The sequence below is a fragment of the Ranitomeya imitator genome, chromosome 4, assembly GCF_032444005.1.
Source record: "Ranitomeya imitator isolate aRanImi1 chromosome 4, aRanImi1.pri, whole genome shotgun sequence".
Lineage (NCBI taxonomy): Eukaryota > Metazoa > Chordata > Amphibia > Anura > Dendrobatidae > Ranitomeya > Ranitomeya imitator.
The window spans coordinates 574,784,994-574,809,548 of NC_091285.1; the positions used below are offsets into that span (position 1 = coordinate 574,784,994).

General features: G+C 43.8%; 1 protein-coding gene across 1 annotated transcript in view; it reads left to right on the top strand.

Annotated features, from left to right (window-relative positions):
- The first annotated feature begins 19,740 nt into the window (after positions 1–19,740).
- Positions 19,741–24,555, top strand: part of LOC138676769 (gonadotropin-releasing hormone II receptor-like) — a 199,031-nt gene continuing 194,216 nt past the window's right edge. The window contains exon 1 of the mRNA XM_069766354.1: positions 19,741–19,897. The gene's annotated coding sequence lies outside the window, so the exon portion shown is untranslated. The remainder of the gene's footprint in view (positions 19,898–24,555) is intronic.

Genomic DNA, 24,555 nt, shown 5'->3' on the forward strand with positions numbered 1-24,555 from the left:
GGAGCTGCCAGATCTGCTAGTGAAAGTACACCATCTGTCTGCCCATTTTAGACCCTTGCCGTGCTTCAGCAGCGCTTGCAGCTTCCAGCTCACTGGCTGGTGTGTGATGTCCCCACGCGCTAGAACTCTACGCTGCTTATGTTGGAAAGGCTTTGTGAGCAGAAGAGGGCAGTTGTTGACTACCAACATCAACAAGGCCATCAATATTCAGTTCAGACTCCAGACATAAGACCTCAGGAGTGGACAAGGATGTCCGACATATGTACCATCCTCCAAAACTTTGAGGACTACACCAAGATGGTGAGCGGTGATGATGCCATAATAAGCGTCACCATCCCGCTTCTCAGCATTCTGAAAACCTCTCTGCTCACAATTAAAGAGGATGCATTGCAGGCAGAACACGAGGACATGGAACAAGGAACCATACAGGGGGATTACACTCAGCCCAGCCTCATGTCTTCTCATCATGGATTGGTAGTCAATGAGAAGGAGGAGGAAGAACAGGAGCTCCTTTCATGCGCTATAGATGGCACAACAATCACAGCTGTCATACCGTCTGTTCAGCAGGGATGGCCTGAGGACAGGGAGGAGAAGGATGAGGAGGAGGAGGACAGCATGGTCAGTTGTCCTGTTGGTGAGGACACGGAAGTCTTGCCTGTTAGCAGTCTGGCACTCATGGCTGACTTTATGTTGCGCTGTGTTTCACGTGACCTTTGCATTATAAAAATTTTGGGTGACACTCATTACTGGTTGGTGACACTTCTAGACCCATGCTACAAGGAGAACTTTATATCTCTTCTACCAGAGGCAGAGAGGTGTACTAAAATGTTGCGGTACCAAAGGGTCCTTGTAGGGGAATTACTTAGAAAATTCCCATGTGAGAATGCTGGCAGCAGACGTCAGAGTTTGTTGTACAACCAAGGAGTCCAAGCGAGAGATGCAGAAGTACAATCCAGCTCAGGCAGGGGAACAATGGCAAAGTTCTGGGACAGTTTTCTCAGACCCTCCCATTGTGACGCCACAGAGGCAAGGGGTGCTGTCACAAGAAGTGCAATGTTTGTGAAGATGGTGAGGGAGTACCTTGCAAATCAAACAAATGTCCTCCGTGATTCCTCTGTGCCTTTTAATTATTGGGTATCCAAGCTGGACACGTGGTATGAACTGGCTCTTGGAGGTCCTGGCCTGCCCTGCTGCTAGCGTTCTGTCAGAGAGGGTTTTTAGTGCAGCTGGTGGAATTATCACAGACAAGCGCATCCGCCTGTCAACTGAAAATGCTGACAGGCTGACTCTTATAAAAATATACAAGGGCTGGATTGGGAAAGACTTCTGTACACCACCAAGTAAAACCAGCGAAAAATAACCTCAAATACATTCTCTCTTTTGGGGAGGTGTATTCTCATCACGGGCGGATTATAAGAAGGTCAATATAGGCGGTAGCCCAGGGCCCAGTGGTGTGGGGGGGCCCTGGGCTACCACACAGATTGCCCGCCGGCATTTATGGGCCCCCGGACCCGGTGGGCAGAGGGGGCCCGCTGTTGTGAATTCTGCTTTTGAGCTCCCTCTGGTGGTAGCAGATGGTAATGCAGTTGTTTCTGGGCTGCAGTCTTGGACAAGTGTATCTGCTAATTGCAGTTCTGACTGGGGTATTTAGGCTTGCTGGACTCTTTAGTCCTTGCCAGTTGTCAATGTCTTTTGAGATATGATTGATCTCTGCCTGGCTTCTCCTGCTTGGTTGCCATTTCAGCAAAGATAAGTGTGTGTTTATTTTTCTGTGGCACACTGCTTTGTGCTTGTTTTTGATTGTATTCCTGCTCTGATTGTAGGATTCGCTGGAGTTGCAGATTTACGCTCCTACGTCTTTAGTTAGATGGAGGAAGTTTTTGTATATTCTGCTGTGGATATTTTTGAAGGGTTTTAATACTGACCGCACAGAACTCTGTCCTATCCTGTCCTATTTTAGCTAGAGTGGCCTTGTGTGCTAAATCCTGAATTTTCTGCTTGTGTATGTTTTTCCTCTCCGACCCACCGCCAATATTTGTGGGGGGCTGTCTATCCTTTGGGGTTCTGCTCTGAGGCAAGATAGTATTCCTATTTCCATCTTTAGGGGTATTTAGTCCTCCGGCTGTGACGAGGTGTCTAGGATTGTTAGGTACACTCCACGGCTACTTCTAGTTGCGGTATTAAGATCAGGATTGCGGTCAGTATAGTGACCACCTACTCCAGTGAAAGTTTTCATGCTGCTCCAAGGTCACCGAATCATAACAGCCCGCATCGGGCCCCGTCTCATGTGCTCACCGGGCCCCTTCCGGCGCTGCGGCGGTTTCCTATTGACGTGCTGGCGCGTGCCCGCACATCAATAGTTAACAACAGCTGCCAGCCAATTAGAGGCTGTCAGCTGAAGTCGGCCGCAGCAGGCACAGCGCACACGTCACCGGCGTCTGACGTCATTGTCGCCGTTGGAGCGCACAGGTCAGGTGAGGAGACTCGGTTTGTTTTGTTTTTTTTGTTTTGCTTTTTGATAACCTAACGGTGGACACACTGGGGGCAATGCTGGAGAACATACTGGGTCAGATGATTGCTGGACACACTGGGGCAATGCTTGAGACACTGGGGCAATGCTTGAGACACTGGGGCAATGCTGGAGACACTGGGGCAATGCTGGAGACACTGGGGCAGATTGCTGGACACACTGACAGCAATGCTGGACATACTGGGGCAGATTGCTGGACACACTGGGGGTAATATGCTGGACACACTGAGGCAGATTGCTGGACACACTGTCTGGGGGCAATGCTGGACACACTGGGGCAATGCTGGAGACACTGGGGCAATGCTGGCCACGTGGGTAGATTGCTGGACACTGTGGGCAATGCTGGACAATTGGACATACTGGGTCAGATTGCTAGACACACTGGGGGTAATATGCTGGACACACTGGGGCAGATTGCTGGACACACTGGGGGCAATTCTGGACACACTGGGGGCAATGCTGGACACTCTGGGGCAATATGCTGGACATACTGGGGCAGATTGCTGGACACACTGGGGGCAATGCTGGACACACTGGGGCAATATGCTGGACATACTGGGGCAGATTGCTGGACACACTGGGGGCAATGCTAGACACACTGGGGGCAATGCTGGACACACTGTGGAAATATGCTGGACATACTGGGAAAGATTGCTGGACACACTGTCTGGGGGCCATACTGGACATACTGGGGCAGATTGCTGGACACACTGTCTGGGGGAAATGCTGGACACACTGGGGGCAGGACTGGAGGCATGGGCAGAATGTAGATACGGGGCATGATTGGAGACACTAGGCAGAATGAAAGACATGGGGCAGGATTGGATCATGGGGCAGGATGGATACGATGGAGACAGATGGGGCAGGATGGGGAGATCATATGGGGTAGAATGGATACTCATGAGGGCAGGATGCGAGAACATATGGCTGGAGCCAGGAATTAGATAAACGGGGCCAGGGTGGGGAATATTGTTACCATAGGGGCTAGTTAAGGGATAATATTACTGCAGTGATGTATTTGTTTTATTTTTTGAGTATACTTTTTAAATGGGGGGCGGTCCTGTTACTGAGCAGAGTGACACTATATCGCCTTTTTTTCTTCATGTGGTGTAATGTAGAAGTTGTAAAAAATTAATTAATGTGTTCTGCGAGCGGAGCTCGAGATAACTGTGTTATTTCCTGCAGAGACGAGTCCTGGCTGGAAGAAATGATGGCGGTCTGTGCTGGATGAAAGATGAAGGACTTCACCTAGAGACGTCACTGGTGAGTCAGTGTTACCTATACACTGACACTATACACTGCATACTATAAACAGAGGTCCTGTGTACAATGTCACCAGTGATCACTGTATTACCTATACATTATATACAGAGTGTTATGATCAGGTAATTCAGAACCACAATGGACATTGAAGTTCAGAGCACACAAAGTGACCTGACAAATACCAAAAACAAAGGACGAGCTCTGAGACGTGGGAACTCTGCTGACCGCAATCCCTAATCCTAACACACCACACTAGAGGTAGCCGTGGATTGCGCCTAACGCTCCCTATGCAACTCGGCACAGCCTGAGAAACTAACTAGCCCTGAAGATAGAAAAATAAGCCTACCTTGCCTCAGAGAAATTCCCCAAAGGAAAAAGCAGCCCCCCACATATAATGACTGTGAGTAAGATGAAAATACAAACACAGAGATGACATAGATTTAGCAAAGTGAGGCCCGACTTACTGAATAGACCGAGGATAGGAAAGATAGCTTTGCGGTCAACACAAAAAACTACAAACAACCACGCAGAGGGGCAAAAAGACCCTCCGCACCGACTAACGGTACGGAGGTGCTCCCTCTGCGTCTCAGAGCTTCCAGCAAGCAAGAAAAACCAATAAAGCAACCTGGACAGAAAAAATAGCAAGCAAAAATAACACAAGCAAAACTTAGCTTATGCAGGATAGACAGGCCACAGGAACAATCCAGGAGGAAGCAAGACCAATAATAGAACATTGACTGGAGGCCAGGATCAAAGCACCAGGTGGAGTTAAATAGAGCAGCACCTAACGACTTAACCTCATCACCTGAGGAAGGAAACTCAGAAGCCGCAGTACCACTCTCATCCACCAAAGGAAGCTCATAGACAGAACCAGCCGAAGTACCACTCTCGACCACAGGAGGGAGCTTGGCCACAGAATTCACAACAGTACCCCCCCTTGAGGAGGGGTCACCGAACCCTCACCAGAGCCCCCAGGCCGACCAGGATGAGCCACATGAAAGGCACGAACCAGATCGGCAGCATGGACATCAGAGGCAAAGACCCAGGAATTATCTTCCTGACCATAACCTTTCCACTTAACCAGATACTGGAGTTTCCGTCTCGAAACACGAGAATCCAAAATCTTCTCCACTATATACTCCAATTCCCCTTCAACCAAAACCGGAGCAGGAGGATCAATAGATGGAACCACAGGTGCCACGTATCTCTGCAACAATGACCTATGGAACACGTTATGGATGGAAAAAGAAGCTGGAAGAGTCAAACGAAAAGACACAGGATTAAGAACCTCAGAAATCCTATATGGACCAATGAAACGAGGCTTAAATTTAGGAGAGGAAACCTTCATAGGAATATAACGAGATGACAACCAAACCAAATCCCCAACACAAAGTCGGGGACCCACACAGCGCCTGCGGTTAGCGAAACGTTGAGCCTTCTACTGGGACAAAGTCAGATTGTCCACTACATGAGTCCAGATCTGCTGCAACCTATCCACCACAGTATCCACACCAGGACAGTCTGAAGACTCAACCTGCCCTGAAGAGAAACGAGGGTGGAACCCAGAATTGCAGAAAAACGGCGAAACCAAAGTAGCCGAGCTGGCCCGATTATTAAGGGCAAACTCAGCCAACGGCAAAAAGGACACCCAATCATCCTGATCAGCAGAAACAAAACATCTCAGATATGTTTCCAAGGTCTGATTGGTTCGTTCAGTCTGGCCATTTGTCTGAGGATGGAAAGCCGAGGAAAAAGACAAATCAATGCCCATCCTAGCACAAAAGGCTCGCCAAAACCTCGAAACAAACTGGGAACCTCTGTCAGAAACGATGTTCTCTGGAATGCCATGTAAACGAACCACATGCTGGAAAAACAACGGCACCAAATCAGAGGAGGAAGGCAATTTAGACAAGGGCACCAAATGGACCATCTTAGAGAAGCGATCACAAACCACCCAAATGACCGACATTCTTTGAGAGATGGGGAGATCCGAAATAAAATCCATAGAGATATGTGTCCAAGGCCTCTTCGGGACCGGCAAGGGCAAAAGCAACCCACTGGCACGAGAACAGCAGGGCTTAGCCCGAGCACAAATCCCACAGGACTGCACAAAAGAACGCACATCCCGCGACAGAGACGGCCACCAAATGGATCTAGCCACCAAATCTCTAGTACCAAAGATTCCAGGATGACCAGCCAACACCGAACAATGAACCTCAGAGATAACTTTATTCGTCCACCTATCAGGGACAAACAGTTTCTCCGCTGGGCAACGGTCAGGTCTATTAGCCTGAAATTTTTGCAGCACCCGCCGCAAATCAGAGGAGATGGCAGACAAAATTACCCCCTCTTTGAGAATACCCGCCGGCTCAGACAAATCCGGAGAATCGGGCACAAAACTCCTAGACAGGGCATCCGCCTTCACATTTTTAGAGCCCGGAAGGTACGAAACCACAAAGTCAAAACGGGAGAAAAACAGTGACCAACGAGCCTGTCTAGGATTCAACCGTTTGGCAGACTCGAGATAAGTCAAGTTTTTGTGATCAGTCAAGACCACCACGCGATGCTTAGCTCCTTCAAGCCAATGACGCCACTCCTCGAATGCCCACTTCATGGCTAGCAACTCTCGATTGCCAACATCATAATTTCGCTCAGCAGGCAAAAATTTCCTAGAAAAGAAGGCGCATGGTTTCATCACCGAGCAATCAGAACTTCTCTGCGACAAAACAGCCCCTGCTCCAATTTCGGAAGCATCAACCTCGACCTGGAACGGAAGCGAAACATCTGGTTGGCACAACACAGGGGCAGAAGAAAAACGACGCTTCAACTCCTGAAAAGCTTCCACAGCAGCAGAAGACCAATTGACCACATCAGCACCCTTCTTGGTTAAATCAGTCAACAGTTTAGCAATGCTAGAAAAATTAGCGATGAAGCGACGATAAAAATTAGCAAAGCCCAGGAACTTCTGCAGACTCTTCAGAGATGTTGGCTGAGTCCAATCATAAATGGCCTGAACTTTAACAGGGTCCATCTCGATAGTAGAAGGAGAAAAAATGAACCCCAAAAATGAAATCTTCTGAACACCAAAGAGACACTTTGACCCCTTCACAAACAAAGAATTAGCACGCAGGACCTGGAACACCATTCTGACCTGCTTCACATGAGACTCCCAATCATCCGAGAAGACCAAAATATCATCCAAGTATACAATCAAGAATTTATCCAGGTACTCTCGGAAGATGTCATGCATAAAGGACTGAAACACTGATGGAGCATTAGAAAGTCCAAATGGCATAACCAGGTACTCAAAATGGCCTTAGGGCATATTAAATGCTGTTTTCCATTCATCGCCCCGTTTAATACGCACAAGATTATACGCACCACGAAGATCTATCTTGGTGAACCAACTAGCCCCCTTAATCCGAGCAAACAAATCAGACAGCAGCGGCAAGGGGTACTGAAATTTGACCGTAATTTTATTTAGAAGGCGGTAATCAATACAAGGTCTCAGTGAACCATCCTTCTTGGCCACAAAAAAGAACCCTGCTCCCAATGGAGACGATGACGGGCGAATATGACCCTTCTCCAAAGACTCCTTCACGTAACTCCGCATAGCGGCGTGCTCAGGTACAGATAAATTAAACAGTCGACCCTTAGGAAACTTACTACCAGGAATCAAATTGATAGCACAATCACAATCCCTATGCGGAGGTAGGGCATTGGACTTGGGCTCATCGAATACATCCCGGTAATCAGACAAGAACTCTGGGACCTCAGAAGGGGTGGATGATGAGATAGACAGAGATGGAACATCACCATGTACCCCCTGACAACGCCAGCTGGACACAGACATTGATTTCCAATCTAATACTGGGTTATGGACTTGTAGCCATGGCAACCCCAACACGACCACATCATGCAGATTATGCAACACCAGAAAGCGAATATCCTCCTGGTGCGCAGGAGCCATGCACATGGTCAGCTGGGTCCAATACTGAGGCTTATTCTTGGCCAAAGGCGTAGCATCAATTCCTCTCAATGGAATAGGACACTGCAAGGGCTCCAAGACAAACCCACAGCGCCTAGCAAACTCCAAGTCCATCAAATTCAGGGCCGCGCCTGAATCCACAAATGCCATGACAGAATAGGAAGACAAAGAGCAGATCAAAGTAACGGACAAAAGAAATTTCGACTGTACTGTACCAATGGTGGCAGACCTAGCGAACCGCTTAGTGCGCTTAGGACAATCGGAGATAGCATGAGTGGAATCACCACAGTAGAAACACAGCCCATTCTGACGTCTGTGTTCTTGCCTTTCAGCTCTGGTCAAAGTCCTATCGCACTGCATAGGCTCAGGTTCATGCTCAGATAATACCGCCAAATGGTGCACAGATTTACGCTCGCACAAGCGTCGACCGATCTGAATGGCCAAAGACATAGACTCATTCAGACCAGCAGGCATAGGAAATCCCACCATGACATCTGTTATGAAAGGCAATTCAGTATCACAATGGACATGGAGGTCAGAGCACATACAGTGATCTGACAATAACCCAAAATCATAGAACGAGCTCTGAGACGTGGGAACTCTGCAGACCGCAATCCCTAATCCTCTCCAAACAACACTAGAGGCAGCCGTGGATTGCGCCTAACTCTGCCTATGCAACTCGGCACAGCCTGAGAAACTAACTAGCCTGAAGATAGAAAATAAGCCTACCTTGCCTCAGAGAAATACCCCAAAGGAAAAGGCAGCCCCCACATATAATGACTGTGAGTAAAGATGAAAAGACAAACGTAGGGATGAAATAGATTCAGCAAAGTGAGGCCCGACTTTCTTAACAGAGCGAGGATAGGAAAGATAACTTTGCGGTCTACACAAAACCCTAAAGAAAACCATGCAAAGGGGGCAAAAAGACCCTCCGTACCGAACTAACGGCACGGAGGTACACCCTTTGCGTCCCAGAGCTTCCAGCAAAACAATTAGACAAGCTGGACAGAAAAAATAGCAAACAAATAGCAAAGAAGAACTTAGCTATGCAGAGCAGCAGGCCACAGGAATGATCCAGGGAAAAACAAGTCCAACACTGGAACATTGACAGGAAGCCAGGATCAAAGCATTAGGTGGAGTTAAGTAGAGAAGCACCTAACGACCTCACCAGATCACCTGAGGGAGGAAACTCAGAAGCCGCAGTACCACTTTCCTCCACAAACGGAAGCTCCCAGAGAATATCAGCCGAAGTACCACTTGTGACCACAGGAGGGAGCTCTGCCACAGAATTCACAACAGACATCCTTAAGGGCTTCAGAGAGACCCTTTCTGAAAATAGCTGCCAGCGCACATTCATTCCATTGAATGAGCACGGACCACTTTCTAAACTTCTGACAATAAATCTCTATCTCATCCTGACCCTGACATAGAGCCAGCAAATTTTTCTCTGCCTGATCCACTGAATTAGGTTCGTCGTACAGCAATCCGAGCACCAGAAAAAACGCATCAATATTACATAATGCAGGATCTTCTGGCGCAAGGGAAAATGCCCAGTCTTGAGGGTCGCCACGTAATAAAGAAATAATGATCTTAACTTGTTGTACTGGGTCACCAGAGGAGCGGGGTTTCAAAGCCAGAAATAGTTTACAATTATTTTTAAAATTCAAAAACTTTGCTCTATTTCCAGAAAATAACTCAGGAATAGGAATCTTAGGTTCTAACATAGGATTCTGAACCACTAAATCTTGAATATTCTGTACATTTATAGCGAGATTATCCATCGAAGAGAACAGACCTTGAATGTCCATGTCCACACCTGTGTTCTGAACCACCCTGATGTAAAGGGGAAAAGAAAGACAGAACACAGTGCAAAGAAAAAAAAATGGTCTCAGAACTTCTCTTTTCCCTCTATTGAGAAGCATTAGTACTTTGGGCCTCCAGTACTGTTATGATCAGGTAATTCAGAACCACAATGGACATTGAAGTTCAGAGCACACAAAGTGACCTGACAAATACCAAAAACAAAGGACGAGCTCTGAGACGTGGGAACTCTGCTGACCGCAATCCCTAATCCTAACACACCACACTAGAGGTAGCCGTGGATTGCGCCTAACGCTCCCTATGCAACTCGGCACAGCCTGAGAAACTAACTAGCCCTGAAGATAGAAAAATAAGCCTACCTTGCCTCAGAGAAATTCCCCAAAGGAAAAGGCAGCCCCCCACATATAATGGCTGTGAGTAAGATGAAAATACAAACACAGAGATGAAATAGATTTAGCAAAGTGAGGCCCGACTTACTGAATAGACCGAGGATAGTAAAGATAGCTTTGCGGTCAACACAAAAACCTACAAACAACCACGCAGAGGGGCAAAAAGACCCTCCGTACCGACTAACGGTACGGAGGTGCTCCCTCTGCGTCTCAGAGCTTCCAGCAAGCAAGAAAAACCAATAAAGCAACCTGGACAGAAAAAATAGCAAGCAAAAATAACACAAGCAAAACTTAGCTTATGCAGGATAGACAGGCCACAGGAACGATCCAGGAGGAAGCAAGACCAATACTAGAACATTGACTGGAGGCCCGGATCAAAGCACCAGGTGGAGTTAAATAGAGCAGCACCTAACGACTTAACCTCATCACCTGAGGAAGGAAACTCAGAAGCCGCAGTACCACTCTCATCCACCAAAGGAAGCTCATAGACAGAACCAGCCGAAGTACCACTATCGACCACAGGAGGGAGCTTGGCCACAGAATTCACAACAACAGAGCTCCTGTGTATAATACCACCAGTGATCTCTGTATTACCTCTACACAGACAATGCATACTAAGTACAGATCTCCTGTGAATACTGGCACTTATGGTGATAGTATTGTGTTTTTTTGTTTTTTTATTACTGATCAGTATTGTAGTATTTAGTCACTATGTGGTGGTAATATGTGGTCTGGAAATAGTGTTGTGGTATTTGTCCCTTGTATGTGCTATTTGGTCACAAGTGGTGGCAATATGTGGTCTTGACATGGTGCGGTGGTATTTGTTCCTTGTATGTGATATTATTCGATCACTGTGATTGTAATTTGTGGTTGGTCATGGTGCGGTGGTATTTGTCCCTTGTACGTGATATTATTGGTCAAAATATACCTAAATTGTATTGCATATTTTAAAAAATATTTAATAGGTTACAGTAGAGTAGGGCCCGGCCATTTTTCTGGAATAATCTGGTTCAGGTATATCAGGACCCCTGTCACATGACCCCCATCACATAACCCTGTCATATGACCGGGGGGACCCACAGTGTCTGAACAGCCCGGGGCCCTGGCTACCCTTAATCCACCCCTGATTCTCATGCACCTCTTCACAACCACACATGGGTATGCGCTTTCACATTTGGTTTGTTTGTTGCTATCCTCCTCCTTATTCTCATCCTCATCATCCGCAACCACTAGATGACCGGGGTGAACGTGCTCTGTACTGTTGATTGCACTAGTTTATTTAGAAAAAAAAGGAACCCACATTGGGGAATTGGGCATTACATTACATTGGGCCTACTTCTTAACTATGTCTCCTGCAGTGTGTCCTTCACCTGCCACTAGATCAACAGGGTGAACGTGCTTTGTACGGTGCATTTTGGGCAAGGGGGCTGTGATGGCACTAGTCTATTTTTAAAAAAGGTGCCCCAGATTGGTGAAACTACCTCCTTGTTGGCAAAGACTTGATAACATTTGTGTACCTTAAAGAGCTCCCTTAAAAAGCTCTTATTTGTGTTGCCTGTTTGCTCAAATTGGACACAATACACTTTATATAAATTTGATAAAGCAATGCTGTTAGTTTGGCTAAGTAGTTCATTAAAAATAGAGCTTTGTCCACTATATTAGTTTCTCTCCTTGAGAGCCATAACATTGGCTGCCTCAAATGTACAAATGGCAAATATACAAATGGCGATTTGTAACCAAGATTAAAATACTGTATACCCAATGCATTCAGACAATCACATAGCTGCATTTCTTGTAAAACATTTACAGATGTGACAGACAATGCTCATAGTGACACAATCTTGATAAATGTTTGTTTAATCACTTCACAAACAGTTCTAAGCCTCTATATGTTTGCTGTTTGTCATTGTAAAATATTAAAGTTTACTGAAACTATGCCTGTTGCGGTTTGATCTAAATCCTTGTGGCTTTTATTTTCTAGGGGTTTATGGCCCCTCGTCTGATGACTCCATGATATCTCAGTTTCATCCAACCTTGAAAAGTGGCTACTTGAAGGTCTGGGTGAAACTAGAGTGACTACATAGTGTAAATCACTATATAAGACCAGAAAAACATGACTAAGACAGATGCCAAAACTGGGGTACCTGTACATGTACAGTGTGCTAATACCTGCATAATTGGGGATGCCCATGCAGTGTAGGTAATCTCCCAGGGGTTCTCTGTCTTGGTATTGTTTCTCTGATATTCCAGATGTATGAAGTTTAAAAGCCTCTTGGTGATGATCTAAGTATACTGTATGTAGTTAATCTTCATATATACGTAATCACTATATGTGTTTAATCCTTATATGTACTTATTAACCTTTGTATGTTAACATATACAAAAGTGTACGCAGTCACACTATTCAATCATACTATTCCTTGAATTTTGTAGTTTGCATTACAATTGCGTTGTATTGCAAGTATTAGCCTTTTTTAAAGCTGTTTCTGAAACTTACTGTTAAAAAATGGCAAATAAAATTGCTAAATTCAACCGGCAAATAATTGTGCAAAGAGGGAACCATCAAACCATTAAAAAATACACGTGGATTTTCATGGCCCCATCCAGTATGTGGGTTCAAAGGCGTAATGGGGTGCATATGACTATGTAGCAGGGCTGGCCTTGCTGCTAATGTGTAAAACAAAGGAGTACGGAGTACAAAATGCATATTGTCAAGTGGATTTTCATGGGCCCATCCACTATGTGGGTTCAAAGGCTTATTGGGGTGCGTCCAGGAGTATTGTGGTGCATTGTAATTCTTGGCAGCCCATCCACTCACAGCGTAGGCTACAACAGCTTAGGAGACCAACTGTTTCATAATGGCACTTTATGAAGATTAATGCCGCCTGATGCACGAGTAAAAATAGGCTCAGTGACTTTAAGAATCCCTCCTTCATAAATGAAACAAGATGGGTCTGCGTATGTGTCACACACCACTTGGCCAGCTAAGGTTGTTACATGTTACAATGACATTTCCCAGCGAATGCATTTGTAGTGGTTGAAAGCAATGTTAAAGTTGAAAAACGATTCAAAAACGCTGCGTCTGAACAAAGCCTAAGTGGGGGAGGAAATTTTCAGTCTGGAGCTAAATATTTGGCCTTACAGGCAAGTTATTAACCTGAAAAGGATGTGCCTTAACATATTTCAAAGCAAAATCCGTTTTGGTTTTGTTTTCATGTGTTTTTTGTGGCACTGGGAAAAATGGCATGAATCTCTGAAAAATTGGATTAAAGCTGTGAACTAGGAGTCAGGAATGCTTCAATGGGCAATCCCCATGATGTCACTGTGTTATTTGAGCAGTGTTTCCATCATTTTTAGACGTTTATAGACCTTAAAAGGACCCCAGGGGTGGATCGCGGTAAAAATTCTCGAGTCTCCCATAGACTTAAGGTACCGTCACACTCAGTGACGCTGCAGCGATATAGACAACGAGCCGATTGCTGCAGCGTCGCTGTTTAGGTCGCTGTAGAGACGTCAAACACAGCAGCTTCAGAACGATGCAGGAGCGATCCAGTGACGTAACGGCAACTCACTTATCGTTGTAGCTGGTTGTTGGCTCCATGTAAAACATTGCTGGCATCATTGCTTTTGCTGTCAAACACGACGATACACACCGACCTGACGACCAAATAAAGTTCTGGACTTCTAGCTCTGACCAGCGATATCACAGCGGGATCCAGATCGCTGCTGCGTTTCAAACACAACGAGATCGCTATTCAGGACGCTGCAACGTCACGGATCGTTGTCGTTCTCGTTGTAAAGTTGCTGAGTGTGACGGTACCTTTACTTTGGGCTCGTTGTTCTGGCCGAGTACCCCAGTATTCCAATCTGCACGACCCGAGCAATGAGCACCCGAGCATTTTAGTTCTTGCTCATTACTATTAGCTTACGGCAACAAGTGGGGAACATGATTTCTTTAGGGTCCAATAAGGTACATTATTACTACTGTAATATAATTTACTTTTTAAGAAACAGTTTTCCATGGATTTAACAAAAGGGAAGTACTGTTACTGTGCAGGGCAGCACTACACCACTTTTTTCCTTCATCTGACATAGTGTAGAAGTCAGGGAAAAAGTGGGGAAAGTGCTCAGGAAGCGATCAGCTATTGATGACTGTGTGTTATTTTTTGCAGAGACGAGTCCTAGCGGGAAGAAGTGATGGCGGTTTTGTGCTTATGGAAGAAGAAAAGCGAAGATGAAGGGCTTCAACTACAGACGTCACTGGTGAGTCAGTGTATTACATGTACACACACTATACACTGTATACCTGTATTACCTGTACACTATATGCTGTATACAGAGGTCCTGTGTATAATGTCACCGGTGATCACTGTACTACCTGTACACTGACACTATATACAGAGCTACTGTGTATAATGTCACTGGTGATCACTGCTTTATCTGTACACTGACACTATATACAGAAGTCCTGTGTATAATTTTACTGGTGATCACTGTATTATCAGTACACTGACACTACACTGACAATATATACAGAGCTCCTGTGTATAATATTACTGGTGATCACTGTAGTACCTGTACACTGTCACTATATACAGAGCTCCTGTGTATAATATCACTGGTGATCACTGTATTACATGTACACTGACACTATATACAGAGGTCCTGTGTATAATGTCAGTAGTGATCACTGTATTATCTGTACACTGCCACTATATACAGATCTGCTGTGTATAATGTCACCAGTGATCACTGTATTACTTGTACACTGACACTCTATACAGTGCTCCTGCATATAATGTCATTGGCAGGCACGATATAACCTTTACACTGACACTATATACAGAGCTCCTGTGCATAATGTTGCTGGTGATCACTGTAGTACCTGTACAATGGCACTATATACAGAGCTTTTGTGTATAATGTCATTGGTGGTCACTATATTACCTGTACTCTGACACTATATACAATGCTCCTGTGTATAATGTCACTGGTCATCCCTGCATTACCTGTACACTGACACTATACACAGAGCTCTTGTAAGAAATCATGCTCAACCCCATAGAATAAATCCCCAAGAGCAATCACCACAGAAAGTACTGGTATATATAATATTTTATTCAACATTAACAGACCATACAAAAACACTTAGATAAAAAATACAAACAAAAATGTTTAATATATATATATGTGTATTTAAAATTCTGTTAAAATATATTTGAATAATTGAATCTATAAATATAGCTAATTATAGCAGTGCCTGTGGCTCTTAGTTGCCCCTATAATATAATTGATGTGTCCATATATAAAAATACAAAAGGTCCAATATGACCAGATCAGCAACGCTGATGAGGAAAAAGGGAACTGTGAAAAAGTGTGGAAATTATAAATTATATAAATAGTGCATGATAAATTTGTGCTTAATTATAAATAACAAAATTACGTGTGGTAAATATAAAACCTAGAGGACCATATAGGAGGACACTTACTTGTATAAAAATAAATGATGACAGCGGGGACCAACCGTAGCACACCAGGGCAGGGGTGCCCTGCACGAAGGGCAGGGCAGGGGTGCCCTGGTGTGCTACGGTTGGTCCCCGCTGTCATCATTTATTTTTATACAAGTAAGTGTCCTCCTATATGGTCCTCTGGGTTTTATATTTACCACACGTAATTTTGTTATTTATAATTAAGCACAAATTTATCATGCACTATTTATATAATTTATAATTTCCACACTTTTTCACAGTTCCCTTTTTCCTCATCAGCGTTGCTGATCTGGTCATATTGGACCTTTTGTATTTTTATATATGGACACATCAATTATATTATAGGGGCAACTAAGAGCCACAGGCACTGCTATAATTAGCTATATTTATAGATTCAATTATTCAAATATATTTTAACAGAATTTTAAATACACATATATATATATTAAACATTTTTGTTTGTATTTTTTATCTAAGTGTTTTTGTATGGTCTGTTAATGTTGAATAAAATATTATATATACCAGTACTTTCTGTGGTGATTGCTCTTGGGGATTTATTCTATGGGGTTGAGCATGATTTCTTATAAGTAATATAGTGGTTTCACTACACCTGTGGCATACTGGGTTTTTCAGGGTGGATATTTATATTTATTACATATATATTTTTAGGATTTCTTATAATTTTTTATATAGGTACCTCTTTTTATTTTACCCTGCTGACGATAGTGTGCTTTGTTAATTACAGAGCTCTTGTGTATAATGTTACTAATGATTATTGTATTATCTGTACACTAAACACTATATACACAGCTCTTGTGTATAATGTCACTGGTGATCACTGTATTACCTGTACACTGACACTATATACAGAGCTCCTGTGTATGTCAGTGGTGATCCCTGTATTACCTGTACTCTGACACTATATACAGAGCTCTTGTGTATAATGTCACTGGTGATCACTGTATTATCTGTACACTATATACAGAGCTCTTGTGTATAATGTCACTGGTGATCCCTGTATTACCTGTACACTGACACTTTATACAGAGCTCTTGTGAATAATATCAGTGGTGATCACTGTATTATCTGTACACTATACACTATATACACAGCTCTTGTGTATAATGTCTTTGGTGATCGCTATATTACCTTTACACTGACACTATAAACAGAGCTCTTGTGTATAACGTCACTGGTGATCACTGTATTTCCTGTACTCTGACACTGCATACAGAGCTACTGTGTATAATGTCACTGGTGATCCCTGTATTACCTGTACTGTACACTGACACTAGATTTTTTATTTCCATTAAAAATTAAATACTTAGAACACAACGGCAGAGATGCACTTACAGGTGTTTTCTTGTGGAAAAAAATAATCACCTATCCACAGAATAAGTGATAACGTATTGATTTGTGGGGGTCTGAGCCATTCAGCAAAATGTGGAACTTTTTATCCCCATTAGACTGGAATGGCATGTCCGACTTGACCACTGATCCATTCATTCCCTGTGGTCAGATATCCAACCTGCTGCTTCATTTTAAAATGGGGATAAGTGTCCTATCAATGATAAAACTTCCTCATTCTTCTGATTGATGTAGTTTCTAATGGTCAAACCTAAGCGTTCACCTATCCTGTGGAGCCCATGGATCTGTGATAACATGTTTTAACCAAAGAAACCCATTAATGTAACCTACCATAATTATACATCCAAGTTATGGGGGCGCACAGTAGATGTGCAGGAGCCGCCTGTGTTTTCCAGCCGATGCTCCACTATAATGGGGATAACGACTGACAGATATTTGCATATAGCTGCAGGGTGGGCCCAGAGAGTCCATTCCCCCTGTGGGCCCCAGACACCCCAGTTCGACCCTGGTACAGACATTCACAGCAGCAGACCTTAATGATTCTCTTGCTGCACTACCCTGTACTACAACTCCTAGTAGACATTGCCCCCTCTGCATCATAGGGGAGGAGGAGCAGTCGAGGAAGAGACTGATTTGCTGAGCGAGCTGGAGAAGAAGGGAAGAGGGTCGAGACCAGTGGAGAAGAGGGCAGTCATCCATTACTGAGCAGAGACCAAAATACCACAGGAGCAGATCCCAGTGTGCAGACTGATGCTTCACTGTGAGCAGTGAAATTGCATCAGAACCCCAGACTAGCCAGATGATCTGGGAATGCCCTCCTCCCCTTGGCTTCACAGAAAGATGGAGTATTCTGCCTCCCATTTCTGAGGGAGTGATTCCAGAAGCCCCAGGCTGGGAACTGGTATGACAGTGTGAGCAGGTTGCGGGATGGAGTAACGGACAGGAGGCAGAGCAAGGGTTAACGATACTTTACTTGAACAGGGGGTTACTCCACGTAGGGAGAGGAAGTTGTAAGCGGGAGTATAGCAGGCGATGTAAACACAAATGGTGTGCAGGGTGAGCTAAACAACAGCAATAAGTAATGCAGCAGTTTTACAAGGGTTAATTTATTGGTCTTGCAGCTTCCTGACTGTAGAGTTTTTGGCTCAAACAGTGGCCCCAACGCAGTTAGTGTGTGGTGAGTTTGGTGTCGTCCTGAAGGTGTTGATGATCCGGTTTCTGGCGCTGACAGTGGGTCCTTGTCATCTTGGATGGGGTCTTGGGTCCAGGATTCATTGTGTGGTATGAAGTGCAATCTCCAACTTCATCGGAGCTTACCGTAGCTCGACAGATATAAGATGGTGAGATGGGGCACAGTTCCCGGTGAATCACCCAGTCCTTCCTAGGCAGAATGCGCGCAGGACTTCCTGGCCCGGAGCGTTTGGCACCTTCAACTGTAGGAGCCAATGGGCACATGGCACATTTCTTATCACAGTCTCTGTAGCTGGTCGTTTAGGGAGACAAAAAGCGCATATAGTGTCTTATCCTCAGATTAAGTGCAGTTATTTAACAGGGAGCTGCTCACCTGATGGTGTAAGGCAAAAGCATGTGCGTATCGGCTGCTGCAGATCCACGGGCCGCCCACGCGACCTTCTCAGAGACTTTGTGCAGGATAGTTTGTGGATTAAGTCCGCGCTGCCACAATAACACAGATTCAAATGTAATGAAAAGCTCTGGTGGTTTATTCAACGCGTTTCAAGTACTATCTGACCTCTTCATCAGGAAAATACCACAAAGACATCATGTCTTTTCCTTTGAAAACTATGTGTAAATGACATAGAGAATTGTTCTATGTAAAAGCTCATGTTAAAATCGCATTGCAATTGCACTGTATTCAGATGTAAATCAGATGCTAGGTGTGAAAAATCGGATTGTACGCTCATGACATTCGGCCGTTTTTTCGGTCCTGATAACAGAATATTCTTTTTCACACATATGGGTATGAGCCCTAAGGGATAACATTTCTTCTTATGGCGAGTGACATACAGGCTTACAAAGCTGTGCAATACTCTTCTGGGAAATTAACTCTAGTGCCACCTATTGGAAGCAGCAACCCTAAAAGTCAATATCGACCTTTTAACGAGCCTTGCCATATCTGTGAAGCTCTGCCACGCTTGCTCTTGCTGTTCTCTCTGTCTCACACACAATAATTCTCCTTGATCTGCTCTAAACTCTCCCCTAGCCCCCTTTGTTCCACTCCCTTTACTGCAAGCATGACATATCTCTCCCGAGTTTGCCACGCAGCTCTTCATGGCTCTTGAAGCACATTTCTGCTCTGTGATCCCTTAATTTTAACACTGTTGCACACTATGCCCCTGTAAAAAAAAAAATGCCTGCGTTGAGTCCTTTGAATAAAAAACACAACCACACTGTGCACCCAGAATTAAAAAAAATATAACCTACACTGTGCCCCTGTAAAAAAAGCTGGTAACCTTGGCAATGATCAGTACACAATAGGATTAAAAATCCCTCCGTTTTGTTCTTTTAATAAGAGGTAAACTGTAAAATTGCTTCTTTTACAAGCACTTTGCAATTTTAACCATTTATGTTGTTGAGAAATAAAAGTTCACTTCCATCTGCCTTTTAGTAACCAAAAATTTGGAAGGCAATGAAACTGATCGTTTTCTTTATTTTAGATTTCACAAACAAATGGCATATATTAGTACATGAATAATTACATACATCAGCATCTCTTATGTTAATATTGTCTGCATTTTACTAATACATGTATGGGGCATTACAGAGCCGTCGGTGCCTCCTATGGTACCGTACTGTTCTAGGATCTGCACTTTATCTTCCATGGGTCACCTGGTACAGGCTTTATGCACTGTCTCCCCTCCCACAATATCCAATGCTCATCGCTTAGCTGCCTCTATGAAGCATCAGCAGGGATACAGTTGTGTGTATAGAGAGGATGTAAAGACTCAGACCTGGGTACCAGCGCAGGACAAGCACAAGTTGGAAGTTTCTATGGAAATGGAATAGTCCTAGGACAAGAGCGCCGAATTTGGTGAGTGCCTAATGATACCCTTCATTAGCAATGTAACAGGCATAGTTATATAGCATTTCTGCTAAGCATATTTGCATATTTGATATGTTACATCATTTTCTCTCTCTGTATGTATATATAAGTATATAAATATATACTGTATGTGTGAGCTGTGTGTGTTTAATTTACCATTCAGTATTCCAAATAGCATATTGTCACATGTGGCACAGTAGAAGAAGGAAATTGTATTTTATAGGAGTTTTTCTACATGCATATTATTAAAATAACACCACTGACCTTTAGGATTTAACATATAGAACGAGACGCAGATTTCTCCATTTGGCACAATATCACAAACATAGCCAATATGTGCTTGCTACAATAATACTTTGGATTTTTTTCTATTGACTAATGTTCTGTATATCTCTGTCAACCAGATATGATTTAAAGAAGCGAGATCTCTTGCGTTTTATGACATTTGCCTTGCTAACAGGCAATTAAGTGCCAATTGAATTTATTGTCCTGCCTTTTATTTATTCCCTTTCAATCATATATATTTATTTACCCTTCATCAAAGAATATACACTGACTTGTTTGTACGTACAGAGTCCAGAATTGAAATTAAGAAGTCATTGAGAATATCTGATACAAATCCATGGCTTTTACTTACAAGCAGAATGTAACAAGAGACAGACGCTATAGCTCTGTAGAAATTCATTTATCCCCCCTCGTATACCAGGCTGAATAGTTACCTAGCAGGAAAAAAGGCTGAAATCATTCTTCCTAACAGATCTGTGACACCTTAATCTCCTTATTTTGCAGGAATTGTGGGGCAATTTATTTCCAACTCACTGACAGAAGTTAGGGATAGAAAGGCGTCTCAGGGTACTGCGGTTAACTCTCCGCTGACATCTTACTAAAGATATTTATGGATCATTTCCAACACATCTATTTGGATTAAAGGGAACCTGTCACCTGAATTTGGCGGGACTGGTTTTGGGTCATATGGGCGGAGTTTTCGGGTGTTTGATTCACCCTTTCCTTACCTGCTGGCTGCATGCTGGCCGAAATATTGGATTGAAGTTCATTCTCTGTTCTCCGTAGTACATGCCTGCACAAGGCAAGATTGCCTTGTGCAGGCGTGTACTACGGAGGACAGAGAATGAACTTCAATCCAATATTGCACCCAGCATGCAGCCAGCGGGTAAGGAAAGGGTGAATCAAAAACCCGAAAACTCCGCCCATATGACCCAAAACCAGTCCCGCCAAATTCAGGTGACAGGTTCCCTTTAAGGAGTAAAGGGATCTCTATGGGATTCCAACCCAAGGGTTGTTGGAGTGAGTTCACCCCATTGTTCGCTGCCATTGCACCACCACCTGATCCCCGGCAGTCTGGGATTTGGATGTTTTATGGGTTAGTCTGAAAGTCTCTTCTTCTTTGTATAGGAATAGATGTTTAACATTAAATCAGGGTTCCAGTGATGTGTCACAACTGGTGAACAATTTGTAAAGAGTAGGTGGAAATGACATGAGCAGCTGATACAAGGAAAGTAAAAGTGTTCTCTATTCTGAGACAACCCATATCGATTACGGGAGAAGATGAACTCAGCAGTGCACGGTGTCTACTTATTAATCCTGTGTTATTCAAGAATCAAATATTGTAAAAAACAGATAATTTTCCAGTGAAAAAAAACAACCTCTACACATGAAAACCATTGCAAGCCACCTTGTAGGTGTGGAATTCATTTCAAAATGCACTTTCTTTGCAGTAGTATAAAAATGAGTGATGAGCGCAAGTGTTCGTTACTGGAGTTTGCCCAGGGTGCTAGGGCATGCACCAAGTATCGCAGCCGCTCAATTGACATGTTCAAGTCCCCGTGCCCTCAAGTTCTGCAGCTTAGACAGCCCAAAAGCAAGAAGGTGATTGCCCGGGTATGTCAGGCAATCCCCACATGGCTTGTTGTTGTCTAACAGCAGCGAAACATGAGGGCGCAGGGACTCAAACACATCACTCGAACAACTTTAAGCCATGGACCAGGGTGGGCTCCCTAGGATACAGCAAAGCCATGGACAAGGAAAGCAGTAAACACTAAATTTGTCAAATAATCTTTATTTTTTATATAGTATTAGCATATTCCAAAATAACTTTTACTGTTAAACTGAGACTGTGCAAGATTAATTTACACACGGTCAGAACTGAGTGGGACCACTGTGCTGCGTCACGCAGTAGGCACGGAAATGTTGACTACTTTACCATAATTTACTTAGTTGTGCAGCTGCGTAGTGCGGCTACCGAGCATTTACCTAGAATACTGGAATAATCAAATGGATGCCAGGGGTGACCTATTCGTGCTACAGCACAGCAGCCTCCAAACTTAACAAGATGACTCTAAATCCCCTAGGTAGAACCCAGTTATGGTATTATACACTGTCGTGTTCCCTTTAAGGACCATGTGAGTGCAATGGGCTGCTCCTTGGATCACCTCTGTATACTTAGGTAGATCCTCTTTAATACTGTAGTCTCTGTAAGTCTCTAGGGGTTCAGCAAGCTGAGTCCGATGGGCACTGATGTATTCAAGCACCTGTATCTGCTAGTCTGAGTTTGGTGCTAAACTAACTGTGTGTGCATGCACGCTCCTGCCGTAATCCTCGTGGTGGGCCTGAGCTCAGGACTTACCGACATGTGTCTGGTCGCTGTGTGTTGCAGAGAATGACGTGTTTCTAACCGATGTGTGGTACCACAGCTGAGGGCCCTCTGGGTGTGTTACGGATGTTGTATCCTGGGGATTTCACCTCCGCAGATGGCACTTGATGGAGACGGGACCCATCCCTCTCCTTCAAGATCGCACCAAGCTTTCTCCAGATGGCCACCAAACCAACCCCTTCCTGTCAGGCACTTCTTCCCAATTGCTTGTACTGACCCCTGGCCTGGGGCTTTGTCTGGTTCTGTCCAAGCCAGCAGAACACAGTCCATTTAACATAACACCTGTCTCTGCCAACAGAATCGCTGTTTTTATTTCTCCTCACAGAGCTGGGGTGACCAACTCAGAATAAAAAAGCAGCTTTAACCCATTAACCCCCGGGCCATTTTCCATTTTTATGTTTTCATTTTTTGCTCAAATTCTTCCCAGAGCCAAAAATTGTTTTATTTTTTGGTCAATATGGCCATGTGAGGGCTTTGATTTTTGCAGGACAAGTTTAACTTCTTAATGACACCATTGATTTTAACACATTGAGTACTGGAAAACAGGAAATAAATTCCAAGTGCGGTGAAATTGCAAAAAAAGTGCAATTCCACAGTTGTTTTTTTTTACCATGTTCACTAAATGCTAATACTGACCTGCCATTATGAGTCTCCAGGACATTACGAGCTTACAGACACCAAACATGTCTAGGTTCTTTTTAATATAAGTGGTGAAAAAAAAATACAAAATTTGTTAAAATAATAAATGGCACCATTTTCCAAGACCTGTAGGGTCTCCATTTTTTGTGATCTCAGGTTGGGTGAGGCCTTCTTTTTTGCATGCTTAGCTGACGTTTTTATTGATACAATTTTGGTGTAGAAGCAATGTTTTGATCTCCTGTTATTGCATTTTAATCCAATATAACGGGACCAAAAAAACTTAATTCTGGCGTTTTTTATTTTTTTCTCGTTATGCTATTTAGCGATCTGGTTAGTTTTTTTTATATTAATAGATCGGGCGATTCTGAAGGCGGCAAGACCAAATAATGTGTATATTTGATTTTTTTATTGTTTTATTTTGAATTTTATTTGAAACTTTTTAATATTTTTAAAACTTTTTTTTTACTTTTTGCATGCTTCAATAGTCTACATGGAAGACTAGAAGCTGCAGTACTTTTATCGCCTCTGCTACACACAGGCGATGATCAGATTGCCTGTGTGTAGCAGAAATGCTCACTTTCTATGAGCGCTGACCATGGGGTGGCTCTCATAGCAATCTGGCAATGACAGCCACAGAGGTCTGCTGCAGACCTCTGGTTGCCATGCTGACCCACCGGTGACCCGCGTTCATGTGACTGGGTCGCCGATGGGCGGAGCCAGTGACTTGCTTCATGTAAATGCCAATGTCAGAGATTGACAGGAGCATTTAACTATTTAACAGCTGCTGGTGGATCGCGATTTCACCTGCGGCTGTTGCGGGTACATGTCAGCTGTATAGATCAACTGTGATGTGCCCGGAAACAGGGGGAATCTGACATGTGCGTACTATTGCGGCACATGTCGGAAAGAGGTTAAGCCACAATCATCAAGAGGTTGCAGGGGCAACAGTGACCTCCTGTGACTGGTGATTAGTACTGCATGCAATAATATCAGTTCTACATTACAAACAAGATGGAACAGCTGCTGCAAATTACATGCGAACGGTTAATTTTAGGTGACAGTGAGAAGCATAATTCCTGTCACCTCACATACCTGTGATACTCGATGCATACCCGAGCACCCAAGGCAAACTCGAGTAGCGAGCACTTACGCTCATCATAATAAAAATATATTTTTCCTATATATAAGCTGTATAATTTATCTGTTCCTTTAAATCAAAGTTGTACTCTGTATACTCGAATATTAAGTACTCTCATAGCCAGTAACAAAATAAAAGTTTAAAAAGTGAACTTCTATGCATAATCTGACAAAAGACACATTATCACATTCTAGTTCT